Source organism: Carettochelys insculpta, chromosome 4 (genome assembly GCF_033958435.1).
Source record: "Carettochelys insculpta isolate YL-2023 chromosome 4, ASM3395843v1, whole genome shotgun sequence".
Lineage (NCBI taxonomy): Eukaryota > Metazoa > Chordata > Testudines > Carettochelyidae > Carettochelys > Carettochelys insculpta.
Genome location: NC_134140.1, coordinates 57,249,778 through 57,264,943, shown reverse-complemented (window position 1 = coordinate 57,264,943; position 15,166 = coordinate 57,249,778). Strand labels below are relative to the sequence as shown.

The 15,166-nt window shown below is 45.4% G+C and overlaps 1 protein-coding gene across 7 annotated transcripts in view; it reads right to left on the bottom strand.

Moving 5' to 3' along the window:
* Window positions 1-14,335, bottom strand: part of FAT1 (FAT atypical cadherin 1) — a 174,938-nt gene extending 160,603 nt beyond the window's left edge. For 6 of the 7 annotated variants that reach the window (XR_012645381.1, XM_074992879.1, XM_074992882.1 and 3 more), the window contains exon 1: window positions 7,209-7,285. The gene's annotated coding sequence lies outside the window, so the exon portion shown is untranslated. Of the gene's footprint in view, window positions 1-7,208; window positions 7,286-10,333 lie in introns of those variants that run through there. The other variant, XM_074992881.1, reaches the window with a different exon arrangement.
* Window positions 14,336-15,166: the final 831 nt, after the last annotated feature.

Here is a 15,166-nt window from a genome sequence, read left to right as displayed (position 1 = left end):
TATAGGCTATTACACGGATACTCAAAATGGGGGGAGGGAAGCATGAAATTTCGTAAGGGGGACACAGCACAATCAGCGGCCGGCCCTTCAGCTCATCTCATTAAAAACACTGAAATATGGTACTGTTTTTATGTATGTGTAGTCACATTTATGTATCAGTTAATAAAGTTTTTACATTCTACACACTTATTTTCTTACACTTGCAAAAAGAGGTTTTGTTTTCATATGAATATAACCAACATATCAGTTTGGATTACATTAGACAGGTTTGGGGTGGCGGGAGTGGGGCCTTCTAGTCGCAGGGACAAAAAGTTATGCCCAGTGTACAAAGTTTGCTCACACCCAGCCTATTACACGGGGCATCTGCCAAGAAAACACCAAAAATATGGAAATACATATATTAAAAATTCATTAATCCAAACCTTCTTCCATTCCTTTAACCCATTTTTCTCGCCTATATGACTATTCTATCTCACTTCATGATTCTCTGACCTACCATATTTTGCCCCTTTCACCCATTTTCCTTTATTTTCCCTCCTATGACCCTCTACTCCCTGTCTTTCCAGAATCTTCCCTCCATCTCTCTCTTCTCCCACCTCTCCTTCCCTCACTCGCTCCACCCTCGCTTCTATCCCAATTTCATGTCCCTCCTGTCGTCTCTTTCCAAAGCCCTCCCAATGGTGCCTTCCTTCTCCTGCTCCCCTCTTGAGAATTCACATTCCTTTAGTTCACACTCCCTCAAGCAAGCTTCTGAAAAACGACAAACCCCCATTATATCTTTCCCCTACCTGTTATAGGACCTGAGTTAGTTCAAGAACTAAGCTGGTCCATTTCATGGCTAGATGTCACATTGACAACTCAGAGAAATAGCTCATTCAGGCAGCCAGAATGGCTCACCCACAACCATGAATCAATTAGTCAAGGCTCCCTGAAAACCAGGGGATTTAAGGCTTGGGTCCATGTAGCCTATGGACGTATGAAGGCGCAGAGGAAACTACTAATGACCTGACCATCTGGGGGTGTGGGATAGGAGGTGGGGAGAGAATTACTGTGATCATCTTCCAAAGCAAGTAATACATTTACATGAGCAAAGCCATCTTCCCAACGAAAAAGAGACAAGACACCTTATTTCAAAAAAAAAAAAAAAAAAAAAAAAAATCAAATCTGAGGTTAGGATTGGTACTTAAACTCTCTTAAAATTTGGTAGGGAGGTATGATTTTGTGGGCATCAACTAACAGCTTTGTCCAGAACCTTGCACATGCTACTTGTGCTTTTCACCTGTTCTGGGAATAAGAGAGACTTGGATCCCCAGGGCTTTATTAGCAATAAATTCTCTTAAACAACATAAATAAATGAACTGCTTCACTCTAAAATTATTCCAGTAAATATGTGAGTAGGTCAATATTTTTAAAACTCAGAACACTATGGCTGTGTCTACACTTGCAATCCTCTTTCGAAAGAGATATGCAAATGAAGGAAATTGAAAATGCAAATGAGGTGCAGATTTGCATATCTGACCCCTAATTTGCATATTCTTATTTAGAAAGAGCTTCTAAAGAAGAAAACCAGTGCAGACACTGCTTTTTCAAAAAGGGAAGAAGGATTCCATAAAAAAGGGAAGAAGGATTCTTTCGAAGATTGTTTTTCGAAAGTAAAGCCTGTTTCTACACTAGTTTTCTTCTTTCCAAAGAAGCTATTTTGAAATAAGTATATGCAAATGAGATGCCAGATATGCAAAACTGCACCTCATTTGCATTTTCAATTTCGCTTATTTGCATACCTCTTTTGAAAGAGGAATGCAAGTGTAGACACAGCTTATATGAAGCCATTAGATTATGCTAAAGGGCATGTTACAAAATGACTAAACCATTTTAAAAACACAATAAACAAGAGACAAACATATCTCAATATCTTTGCCTATATGAGGATCTCACCTGTCTCTGTTTTGCAAATAGACACTAGGTCTAGATTACAGGCTTCTGTAGACGGGCCAAATGTGGGAAAAGCCTCTCCCAACAGACTTATCGATAGGAGATATGCAAATTGTGCAAAGTGTTTGCGTATTTTTTGCCTACGGAGCTCCTGAATCTTGACACAGCCAGAGAGAACTCTGCTCTAGCAGACACTACTTTTGGTGGTACAGAAAAACACAAAGGTTGTCACCCCTACAGTGAAGGACCCGTTACTGAAGCTATTCTTTTCCTGGGCAGAGACAGGAGTGTATCAGTTATTCATCATCCATGTGTCTACACATGCCCTTCCTTTCAAAAGGAGTGGGGTCGAAAGATGCTAATGAGGCGCTGAAATGAATATGCAGCACCTCATTAGCATGATGGCAGCCGCAGAGATTCAAAAGTGCGGCTTTTCGAATCGTGCGCCGCCCATGGAGACGGGACCTTCCCAAAGGAACGCCCCTGCCCCAGGTTTCGAAAGCCCTTCTTCTGATCACCATATTGCAGCACCTTATTAGCATCTTTCAAACGCACTCATTACCACGCTCCTTTCAAAAGTAAGGGGCATGTGTAGACCCAGCCAATATATATATGCCTTTTCCATCCCTCTAAAAGTATTTATGGAGCACTGATCATCTTAATATCTAAACAATGAAGCAGAGAGTCTCCATATAACAGCAGTACAGAGTGGCACCTTATCTATGCATGTCACTGATAATTCCCACCCTCTGTAGCCTCCCTAAACTTTCCCCATAGACAGTATGATCTAATGGAAACTCAACACATTCACCCTTATGGAATTTCTTGGGCCCTCCTGTGGCCCTTTTCATACTGAGACACAGACTGGCCAATTTGTGAAAATTAAAGGATGAAGAACAAGCCTGCATTTGATTTTGTCTTTGCATTTAAGATTACATTTTCAGTTTCTGAGGGTTTTTTTTTTTTAATATACACATCTAAAAGCAAGTTTTCAGAAAACACTCTTACGTTATGTGTCACAATGCAAATTTATCTTTTCCTCCTTCAATATTATGGAATTTTTTTTGAAAGGTAATTGTTTCTCCATTACTAACAGTGCTGACTCAAAACTCCTGCCAACCTTAAGCTTGCGAGCAGCTGTTAATAGGGTACCAAAATTTGAAAGATCATACTCTCTTCATAAAGGGCTAAACATTCAACTGTAAACACATACTTTGAAATGCCTATTTCTTATTTTCTGCCAGAACTACAAAAATCATGTGCCACTTCCAATCAGTACACAAATATCTGAATCATTGTAGCCTGGGCGCCTGTAAGGAATCTAGCCCTGAACAGCAGTTTAGAATAATTTGTCCATCAATTACACAGAATAATAATCCAGTTTGATAAAACTACTAACTGATATTTCTGTACTTCAAAACATGAAGTTTTAAATGTAGTACTGTCAGTTTATGACTAATTTAAACACATATTGAAAATTTTAAATAACAACTGATCTGTGATGATCTGAAGACTACTATGTAATATGCATGATTAAGAGACAAAGGTATGAAATAACGTTAATCCTATAGACAAAAGAATAACGGGGTGAGGGAAAGCTAAGCGTGTAAAGATGTCCGATGATGTATACAATACTTTTAAAAAAATAAGACTTTTATCACCTTTAGCTCATTCTTAGTGAACCAAAATGACAACATTTCAGAAATATTTTTGCCAAAGGTACATTTTAAACACACGTGTTTATTATCAAATCTGTGAATTTCTATGCATTTTCAAAATACAGCAAAACTGTATATTTACCTAAATATTATAGCCACATGTTAATACAAGTGCATAGTATGCACGTCTCAAATGCCATAAGCAAACATTGTTTTGTTTCACACTTGGAACAAATGATTAAGTTCATATTTTTCTTCAACTTTTCAGTTTTAAATTATGATTTAAGTGGCCTCCCACAGTGGGAGAACAGACTCAAATGCAAAGACAAAAAATAAGAAATAATACTGACAGACTATGTGGAATGAGTACAGCAGTAGATAAAATGAATTTCTAAACTTAGGCCAAAAGTCAGAGTTAGTGTGCTCCACCACTTTTATTTACAAATCACTGAATTAAACTGGGCACCAACTCTTTACAAAGGCATGCGATTTATTATGATTATATGCCCTCTTCCCCACCATTTCTGGGAAGAATTAAGCCAGAGAGATATACCTGAAAATCACACATAAAGACTGTGAAAGAACCAGGAATTAAAACACAGATTTCCTTAGCACTCATCCAGTGTCTTAACAATAATACTATCCACCATGTACTCACAAGACTATCCAGCTGAGTTCAGTGGGATTACACACAGGATAAAAGTATAGTATGCATACAAAACCCCAGGATTAGGTCATTTCTTATTTGCACAGTTTGTTCTATGGCTACAGGGAAACATCAACAGAAGTTAGGGGTACTCCAGGAATGACTCCATGCACATCCTTCTGCCATTGCAAAATTGGGCTTTACAGTAGTTACTAGAGTTTTATTCTGAGATTTTCCCCAGAACTTTTCAATAGAGTGGAAATTAATATTTTGAATATGTGTGTGCATACCTTTAAACATACTTGCCTAAACACACACTAATAAACAACTTCGTTAATTTATATACTTCATGCACCAACATCACAAATTAACATCAGAACAGCTCTAGTGACTAATATTGGTAAACTTCTGGGATATGAACCAGAAAACAGTCCCTCATTAAAAAAGATGCTACCTAACTTGCATAACCAGGCCTTAGCTGCAGATCCTGAAGAGGGAGACAAAGACAATGAGTTTGTAAGTCCTACCAATATAATGATTCTTATACTTTCATTTCTCAGCAATTATGCATTAAATATTTAAAATCACATATTAGACTGACTTTTTAAAGATGGGTCAAATTTTAGGTCAAAATACTAGGGGTAGTTTGTCAGTATGGGTTCAGTGAAAAATCAACACATGACGAAAGCTTATAGTTCAATTAGTTTATTTAAACCACAAAGATATTTGGAAAATGCATGTTGTTGGGAAGATTAACCTAATAATTTGAACTGATTGATAAAAGCAAGCCCTATATGCAATAAACATTTTGGTTTACTAAGTCCCTGAAAGAGATCTATTTCCTAACTACTCCATGTAGTGCACAAATAGTCTGAATCCCACAACAGGAAAAAAGAAAACTTAGAATGAGAATTTAAAACTTCTACATGAGTGGTGGGTATTTGCATGAGTAAAGAATGAAGGACTTACTCCAGTAAAAGGAGACTTTAATCTTTGTGTCTCAAACTGCTTACTTTGCCAAAACAGCTCTGTAATTTTCTTATATTTATATGTAACCATGGAAAACGAATGATAAGAATGTTTTAAAGATAAACTAACCAGCAATTATCATCAATGAGTTTCACAAGGCAAAATTACAACGAGATACCATATTATCTCTTGTGCAATACACAATGTTTTTATTACAATGCACAGAAAAGTATCAAACAGTATGTGAAAGTATTACATCTCAAGGGAGCAAGTGATTATCCTGAAACTTTTTGTGACCAAAGCAGCTCATCTAAAGGGTGTTATTGCAAGTTATTGCAAGTTTGTTATTTTTAAAGATTTTTCTTGCACTATTACACTTTGTTCTTTCACAGAAGTCACTGGGAGTTTAGCCACTGACCCTCAATGGGAGCAGAAGCAAGCCCTAAAATGCTTTCCTTCAAGTGAAGTTATTAGACAACGGGATGGATAACTGACACCCATTATTGCTTTGATTTTAAAAATCTCAAACAGATGAGAAGTTAAAGAACAGTACAGTAGTCACAGATGATGTTTCAATCAAGAAATATCCAGATCTATCTGTATATTAAGCATAAAGCTCTCAAATATAGTAACTGCAAAAATTGAATGTAGGTGTCCATTCCATACATATATTAATAAACTAATTTTAAACCATAAAGCACATAAAGTTAAATATTCAAAGATAAAGAACACAATAATAGCTTTTAAGAAATTCCCCTAAAAATACATGGCATTGTTATTATTTCTGTTTACTATTGTGTCAAATTTACAATAAATACATGGAAAGTGAAACGATGGATTTGTGGTTCTTTGTTTTTTAAAAAGGTCACTTCCTGGAGTGAAACTTCAAAATTTATTAGGGTTCCTACAAAACATGTAAACGCTTTGAGAAGTATTTCAGACAGAGCTTTTTTAGAACCAGAAATATTGAGGGTGAAACAATCAGGAACCTTGAGGTCTCTGTGTACGCTTTGCTCTCTTTAACTTTCAAATGAAGCCAAGGGACAAACAATAAAAGATGGTCTCAAGAAGTGGGTCCGTCCCACCAAAGCTCACCTAATAAATTATTTTGGAGTCTTTAAAGTGCTACTTGACTGCTTTTTTTGTTTTGATAATAAAAGATACACTGCAAAAGCGCAAACAAAGGGGAAAAGAAGCCGGAGATGTTTATTCATTGCAAATCTGCGCGGGATTATCATGGATATTAAGTTTACAATGAACCATTAAATGCACAAGGCGTACAGACACCTTTCCTCCAGGGTGCAGAAGTACCTCCTCTCTTCTTAGGAGGAAGGCAACAGAATCCCGCAGACGAAATTCCGACCAAGTTTCTGACCCCTGATGTCCCCTCGCTAAACTCGTAAGAGCAAGAACCTCTTCCAAGCATTCAACCGAGAGAAGCGGCGGCTGAACGCACCGGCCGGACGTAGCCACCCCGCCTCCAAAAAAGATCTCCCTCTGGGGGCCGGAAGGGGTGAGCCTCGCCCGATCGTGCCGGTGCTTCAGAGGGCGGCTGGAGCCGGGCAGGACAAGGAGAGGCGTGAGCGCAGGTTCAACTTGTCCAGATCTGCGCCCGCCCCCTGCCCGGCTTTGGTTAGACCGGGTAGCAAATGGCTGCAGGACAATCCCGCCGCGCTAGCCCCCCGTTTCCAAGCTCCCTCCTAGACTTACCATTCCGCTCACGTCTGCCCTCCCCCGCCCCCACCACGCTCGCCCGGGAGGCAGGAGAGCCGGCGGCTGCAAACAACCCCGCAGCACGGAGGCGGCGTGTGGGGGGCTAGGTCCTGCGGCACCTCCCCCCTCCCCGCAGCGCACTCAGCGGGGCTGCAGCCTAGGCTGGGGGGGAGCGCAGCCCACAGTAGGGGGCAGCAGCCCGAGCTCCCTTCTCCTGGCTGCAAACTTCTGCCCCTCGCAGCAAAGTTTCCCCCAGGAGGCCGCCCCAGCCCGGCGCGCGCGCCCCTCACCTCACGGCCGGCCGGGCGGAGCTCGGTGGGGGGGGTCCCAGGGCCGCATGCTGGCCGGGCAGACTCCGGCCGCCTCCCCCCCTCCTCTCCCCGGCCGCTGCACTCGGCCCGGCAATATTCCTCCGCAGGCCCGGCCTGCACCGCAACCCCCCTCCGGAACTCGTTTCTCTGGCATGAAAACCTAAACCACACTTTCAGAGACTCCCGGGCTCCCAACCATCTGGCTCCTAAATTATTATACCCTTCACATCAAACGAGCCACTATCGCTGCTCGAGAGCCGGGCCAAGCCCGCTGCTTTTGGCTTGGGGGTTTAAAGCTTTCTGTACCAAAGCGGGGGCCGTGCAAACTTCCACCTCTGCCTGCCAACGTCTGGCCGGATTGGGACACGTGCTTCGCGGCTGCTTGCAAGTTTAGGCCAATGCATGAGATGGGAAATCTGCTGCTCCCTGATCCTTCCTCCTCCTGCAAGGGAACTTTGGAAGTTTGCTGTTGCAATCATGCCGGCTGGCTTGAAATCGGCACTTCAATGATCTCCTCTCATGTGCAGGACTATAACTGCTTTTTAGTTTCCTGCTGCTGGGAGGAGCCCTTAAAAGGAAGCCGGCTAGAACTGAGTCAACCCCAGCGATAACATGCAGTCCAAAGTGCCCAGCGCAACGCGTGGGAGTGTTTCCCCCGATTTGCATGCACCGCTGGGTAAGAAAAGCTAAGCTCTGCAAAACTCCGCTTCTGGGAAGATGCATGCTACGCCCAGGAGCCCAAATACCACTAACCCCCTCATTATCCGGCCAGAAATGAAAGGCGGAGAAGACCAAAATACCAACTGGGAAGCCAAGGACAGCTTTGCATTCCATTGTGTACAGGCAGCTATTTTACTGGACGGCCTGTTTAAAACTGGAGAGAAGCAGGACGCTGCAGACAGCGGTCTAGGCACCAGTAAACATCCAGGCGGAGGTCACAGGATACCACCAAAACCAACCCAAAGCCCCGCGCAGAAAGAGTAGCGAGTCCAAAGCGACACCGACTCACGCGAGTAATCACCAGGACAATCCCGTTGAAGACAGCGCGAAGAATCTCTCAGCCCCTCGCTTTCTGCTCCCCATGAGGACGCGTGTTTAAAAGCAGGAGTGGAAACCTGCATCCCGGGCGCCTTAATTGACGAGATTGTTCTCGACATGGAGCTCTCCACTCAGGACAGGGAGGGAGGAACAACTGAGACCGGGTATTTCAGGGCTGTATCCCAGCTGAATTCTAGTGTTATCATTCACGGGAGCTGTGTACTGGAAAGACTCTAACAGGTTATGGAATGGGTGGCGTGGGGGAATGATGGACATCGAGACTAAATACTGCATCTCCGCGTAAAGAGCGGGCTGCTGCAGCATTGTAAGCTGGGCTGGCCGGTCCTTTGAACTGGAGTGACTGTGTACAGTTTGTGGTTTGGTCAACAGCAGCGTGCAATGCACACAGACGTATCCCCGTTCTCTGAGACGGAAAATTTTAACCGCAGCTATGGCTGGGACTGGCCAGATTATTTATATGAACGGTGTAAAATACAGCTACCTGAGTGGGATACTGGAGTCCCCCTTATCTTGTACAACGTGTGCGACATGGAACAGCACGGTAGTTATACAGCCCACTGTGGTTAAAAAGAACACACACACACACGTCTCCCTTTTACAACTTGTGCGAAATGGGACTGCATATCAGCTCCACCGGGCAATGTTGTTAAAAAGAACTCACGCACACACCACACAAAGTCCCCCTTATCTTTTACCAGGGGTGCGAAATGGTACTGCACATTTGCTATCCAGGACAATGTTGTAAAAAGGACACACACACACACCTCCCCCTTATCTTTTACAAGGTGTAAGAAATGGTATTGCACATTAGCTATCCAGGGCAATGTTGTTAAAAAGAACACAGAGAGAGAGAGAGAGCCAGAGAGAGAGCCCCCCTTGTCTTTTACAACGTACGCGAAATGGTACTGCACATTAGCTATACGGGGCAATGTTGTTAAAATAACACACACACACACACAGACAGAGAGAGAGAGAGAGTCTACCACTAAAGCAGTGGCCCTTTGGGGCAGACCCGCAATGGTATGGTATGATGTAACTAACGTTGACGAGTAATACAGCGAAATAGGGGTTCCTGGGAGCGCCCTCCATTCATTAATAAATAATAAACGCTTAAGACCGATCAAACACTTGTCTGGGGACTTCGGAGCCCGCAGCCTCACTAAGGAGGGACCTAATTGCCTGGAAGGAGCCGGCGTTCACCGCCACAGGGCGCAAGCCAAGGGGGAAAGACGCTTAGTGCAGCACATTTATTACGCATTCGCCGTACACGGGCTTTCCGGCCCGAATGAACGAGCCGGTGCGGCGCCCCTGGGAGCCCGGAGAAGTCGATCTCTGCGCGCTCAGCGCCGATCGGAAGAAACCGACTCCCCTAGAAATCTCTCGCGCTCGCCTTTTCGGGGGCTGCCGGCCGTGACCGGACAGGGAGGGGCAGGAGTCGCCCTGACAAAGCCCCCGCAGCCTCCTGGCTGGTTCTGGACAGAACAGGGGCACCTCTGGGGCCGGCGAAGAGGGCAAGTGGGGGCTTCTCCCGGTCCCTCGTGGCTCCGGACAATGCCGAACTCGGCAGCCAGGGGAGGGGGAAAGGAGCCGCTGTACCCAGCAAGCAAATTAGAGGGCGCTGCGCCACAAGACATCGCCCCGGAGCCCGCCCTCTCCTTCCGAAAGCCCCGTGTCCAAAGCAAGTTCTAGGCGAGCCCCACGCGAACACCAACCAGCCGTCGTCGCCGGGCGCTGCACGGGACAGGTTTTGACTGAGCTGTCTCTGTCTGTAGCATGCGGTGGTGGGGGGGGGGGGAAACAGACCTGTATGTTCAGAGGGATCAACACCCGGGCATGCGTTGGGGGGCAGGGGGTTACCCACCCGCACTAGCCGCGCACACGCTGCAGGGTCTGTTTCATTACCAGAGAACCCTAGGGCTGGCGGGGGCCTTTGGAGGTCATTAAAGGCGGACAGCCCGAAGAGCCCCACGCCCGCTGCTGGAGAGCAGCAATACCCGTCTGCCTGTCTGTCTGTGAGCCGGGGACACAACCACGCGAGAACTCACCGGCCCAGCGGGAGGGATAACTAACTCCTCTGCAGAGCCCGCTCCGGCGGAGGGGATCCCGGCGCTCCTCGCTGGATGAAAACACAAAGTCAGGCTCCGGCGGTGGTAACTTTTGCCTCCCTTCCGTTCCTCACACGTGCCCGCGGCGCAGCAAATCCGGCGCCCGTGCCCATCGCCCGGCGGCCGCCTTTCGGCTGGTGCCCATTCGACGATTCTACGGGCAAGGGGGTGGGAGAAAGGAGAGGCGGGGGGAAGGAGCCAAGTTTCTCAGGACATGTCCAGGCAACGACTGGGGAGAGCCGCGGAGCTGGAGAGCGAGCGAGCTGCCGCGGATCACTGACTCCCCCCCTCGCTGGAGCGCCCTCCCCTCCCGCTTCCCAGCCTTGGATTGAAGGGATTCTCCAGCGGCGGCAGCCCGGCCTCCAGCCCTGGCCCCAGCGGGTCCCTGGGGGCGGATCCCGGCCGCTGGCTCGGCGCAGCAGAGGCTCTCCGGCACCCGAGCCGGAGCCTCCCTCCCCCGGCGGCTTCCGGAGGCTGTGGCTGAGCGAAGGTGCTGCGCCCCGCTGCCTTGCCCGGAGCGCTCCGGAGCCAGGCTTCCCGGGTCTCAGCGCCCGGCCTGGGAGTCGGGCTCCGCTGTGTCCGCGTGAGCCCCTGGCGGCTGGAGAAGTTTGGGCTGTTGCCCTTCCCTTTTCCGCCTGCGTCGCCCCCTCCCGCAGCCTCGGCACGACAGCAGCACGGGCGGGAGCAGCAGATTCCCCCTTATAAACCGCTGAGCTGCGACTCCGCTCTCCCCTTTAACTTCCCCAACCCCGCGCCCATCCCCCTCACCCCAACCACTGCCCAGACACTGGGCGCAGTTTCCAGCAGGTCATACCTGGACCAACGCCAGGACGTTTGTCAACAGGACAGTCAAAAAGGGCTAGCGGGAGAAATAAATTCCGGCTCCCTCCGCGGCCCCCCACAGCTGGCTTGGTGCTGGAGCTGCGTAAAGTAAACCCTGGGTTTAATGGACCCTGATATAACCGACCTCAGAAATAATGGACGCTGTTTGCTAACCCCCCATTCCCCACCAAATAAATGCCAGAGAGTCACCAGAGCCACAGCTGGGGCTGGAGGAGCTGCCTGAGCAGCTGCGGCTGCCAAGGCTGGAGGGGCCACCCCAGCAACTGGGGGCACCAGGGCCAGAGGAAGGCTGCAGCAGGACACAGAAGCTTTCTTCCCCCAGCTCTGTGTGCATGGGGCATGTCGGTGCCTAGCTGCCTCTGTATGCAATGGCACTGAGCAGCAGCCATGGTGTCAGAGGCTGCTGCCCTCTGGCAGGCTGGAGGGCAGCTTGGAACCAGGGACTGGAGGAGCTGCAGCACTGAGAGCTGCAGGAGTGGAAGGAGCCAGGCCAACACTCAGCTCCTCTCCTGGTAATCGGGAGAGGGAGATGGAGGTGTGAGGGGAAGAATGGGGCAGGAGGGGGGGGGAAGGGAAGAGGCAGGCAGAGAACAGGAGTGAGTGATGGGCTCGGAAGGTCAGCGCATCGTCATATAGTATAACGATTAGGATATAACGCACTTTCGGCATTAACAGACACCCTTCCCCCCATTAGTTCATTAAATGGAGGGTTCACGTCAAATAAAAGGAGGAGGGGTGGTTTTGTTTCTAACACTTTTCTTCCAGTCGGTTCAGAATCAAATACATACACTGGTTTACTCACCCAGTCAAAACTCACCGTCCCGCAGAAACCAGACTGGAAAATGTCAGCCCCAAAGGTTAATGTTTCTGAAAGTTGCAAGTCACTGTAAACAGGTGGGTGAAGAAGGGTCTCCATTGCAGGACCTAAGAAACAGAATGGCATTGCCTACGAAACTTTGACAAGAGCAGTCATGGCTGCTGGGTCATGCTTACTTATTAGCCTCACAGGGGTGTTGTGAGATTAAATTTGTAAAGGGCTCTAAGATTCTCAGGTGGATGATGGTGCTGAAGTGCAAAGTGCACTGTGTAGCACCCTTCATCCCTAAGGATCTTCAGTCATGTTACAAACTATGGCCTCGATCCAAAGCCAGTTGAAGTCAATGGAGGGAGTTCCAGGATACTATATCTATCCTCTTTTTTGTCAGACACTCAAGGCACTTGGGTTACTGTAAAAATGGAGTGCTACCCCATGCTGTAAGTCACCCCAGGTGTCCCACAATTTACCTGTCAATAACAAACTATATGGGGACTAGGACACTCGGAGTACATTCAAGCTATTGGGTAGTGTGCCAACAGACCAGAGGCAATAGGGGCACGTGAGATCACATGCCCCTCAGATTTTTACCAGGGTGAGAACTGGACTGAGTGCAGCTCTGGGGAAGTGGTTGGAAAAGGCATCAACACTTAGCATTCTTGTTGAGTCCCACTAGGAGGTGCCTGGAGCAGGGAAGAGAGACAGGGCTAGCAATGCAGTTCCACTAGAGGGGTCACAGGGAAGCCTGCTGAGTCTCATCCCTTCCTCATCTGCAACCACAGTTACTTGGGATGTCTGGAGCTTGCTCCAGACTGTGCCTTGCCTGCAACAGAACGGCAATGGAGAAGTGGGGACAGAGCTTTAAATGGAGTGGCAGAGGGCAAGAAGATGGTGCTGGCTTGGAGTGGGTGCACGAGGTGCAAGGGAAGTAAGAAAGGAGCAAGAGGCAATGTTTGGGATGTTCACATACCCCCAAACCTTTTACTTTAGCATCAAGAGTTATGGGTTGTCTCTGCAGTAGACCCCCAGCACAGCTCCTAACTGGAGCCTAAGAAGTAGAGTATCATGCACTCGCGGTAGGTCAAATTCACTGGATGAATATAAAAATAAATCCACGTCAGACCTTGCAACTGTACCTGACTGTTCCTGAGATAAACCTCAATGACAGTGATCATTCTTTCTTCAGTGGCCTGAGGAAAAGCTGGGCACTGAAGGAGGAAATACTGGGACAGAGCTACAAGCCTCTCTGGTGAAATAAAGCTGAAGACTCCTCAGTGATTAAGTGGGAGTGGTTTTTCAAATCTAGATAATTCATCACCTCACTCCTCATTTAATATTTTTCCAAGACTAAGCACTTGGTTTCTTCTTCACACAAATTGCTTACTTCCTCAATTGGATTAAATTGTCACATTTATGTATTATACAGAATAAATACAACCACATTTTGAATTACAAGACTATAATTCAATTTTGGGGCTCTGACTTCTATATAGGCCTTTCCAACTTGAGTGGTTTGTGTGGTCACCAGGAATGTCAAAACTGAATAATAGCTAGGCTTGGAAGAATTTTATTTTTGCTTTTTTTATAGTTTAATGAATAATATCCATGTTTAGTTTTAAGCATTTTGTTCTGATTTTTATCCATTTAAATTTTCACAGTTGGGCAAAATGATGTGTCTTAAGTGTTTATGTTTTTATCTATCAAAATTTTCCCAGTTACAGGAACTTATGGAGGGAGTCAGACACAAATTATTTTAATAGCCACAGACATTGAATTCAAAAAGATAAAACCTTGTAAATTCTTAAAACACCAACTGTGAACATTGCAAATTACAGTGTATGCAGTAAATATTCTTAAATCAAATGCTAATAAGTTATTAAGCAGCATTTTTCTTATTTTGTCTATCTGAAACTGATTTGATTTATTGATGGAAACAATGTTCCATCAATTTTTGTGTGTCCAATATAATGAAAGTTTACCAAGAATTATTAATAAAAATCTAATCTTTTCAAGTCTTTTTGTAGCCCAGTAATTCAAAACTAACTATTACATACCTTGTCAGCTCATTTTCATGAGTATGATACTGACTTGTAGGCTTGGTTTCAGGCTCTAACACCCAACTCCTGGATCATTTAATGTCTGATTGATTAAACAATGACCATCCAAAGTAGGCTAGTGAATATCTCTTAGGGGAAGCTATAAAGGTGTACATATGTCTAGCAATTCAGAACTTAGAAGATTGAGATTTAGGTGAGCATTACTACTATTCCTCGTAGAACAACCTATCCTACTCCATTCCCAATTCCACATTATGCTGTGTGATTCACAGGGCATTAAAATAGAGAGGAAAGGACACACTGTCACTTTCACACTGGTGCTGGTATTCGTGAGCTAAAGAAAAAGGTCAAGCTCACATCTTGAGTCATTGGTGTTTGTGAGTTTTATTGTGTATAATTTTTATTGTCTTCTGTAATAGGTTTTTAAAATAATGAAGCATACCGACCGGGAAATTTTGCAAGGTGCTTATTCAATATTCCATTTTCATTTTATGTTTTTTTCTCCCCTTTGATTTTTTGATCTTACAAATAATGTATATAAAACATTTATATTTGACTGCATCATACTTAAAGACGTACTCTTTGTAGGATGATTTCTTAACATGGTATCCTAACCCGCTAGCAACACAGATAGGAGGATATTCAAAAACAAACACCCATGCATGGTGAGAATATTGTTTCAATGCAAAACAAGAAAGAGTATCTCTAAAAAGATAAAACTTAATTATGTGAATGGACCTACTGTTACTGGACACAACATTGATAAGTTTGGGAGCGAATACTTGGACATTACTTTAAAAGACATTTAGCACAGTGCTTTTTGAAGCAAAAAATATTCTGCACTAGGTAATCACAAACCTGATGAGTAAATGTGTTGAAACCTTTGTAAAGGTGCTGTGAATGGATTAAAATTTAGCTCTGAAATATAGTTCTACTGTCTATTGCTAATAATACTTAGCATTTTAGACACACATTTTTTAAAGAAAACACACACCAGTTTTCTAAAATTCTGGGCCTATTTACAGCAGCTAAGATATAGCTAATAACATTTTCAACATC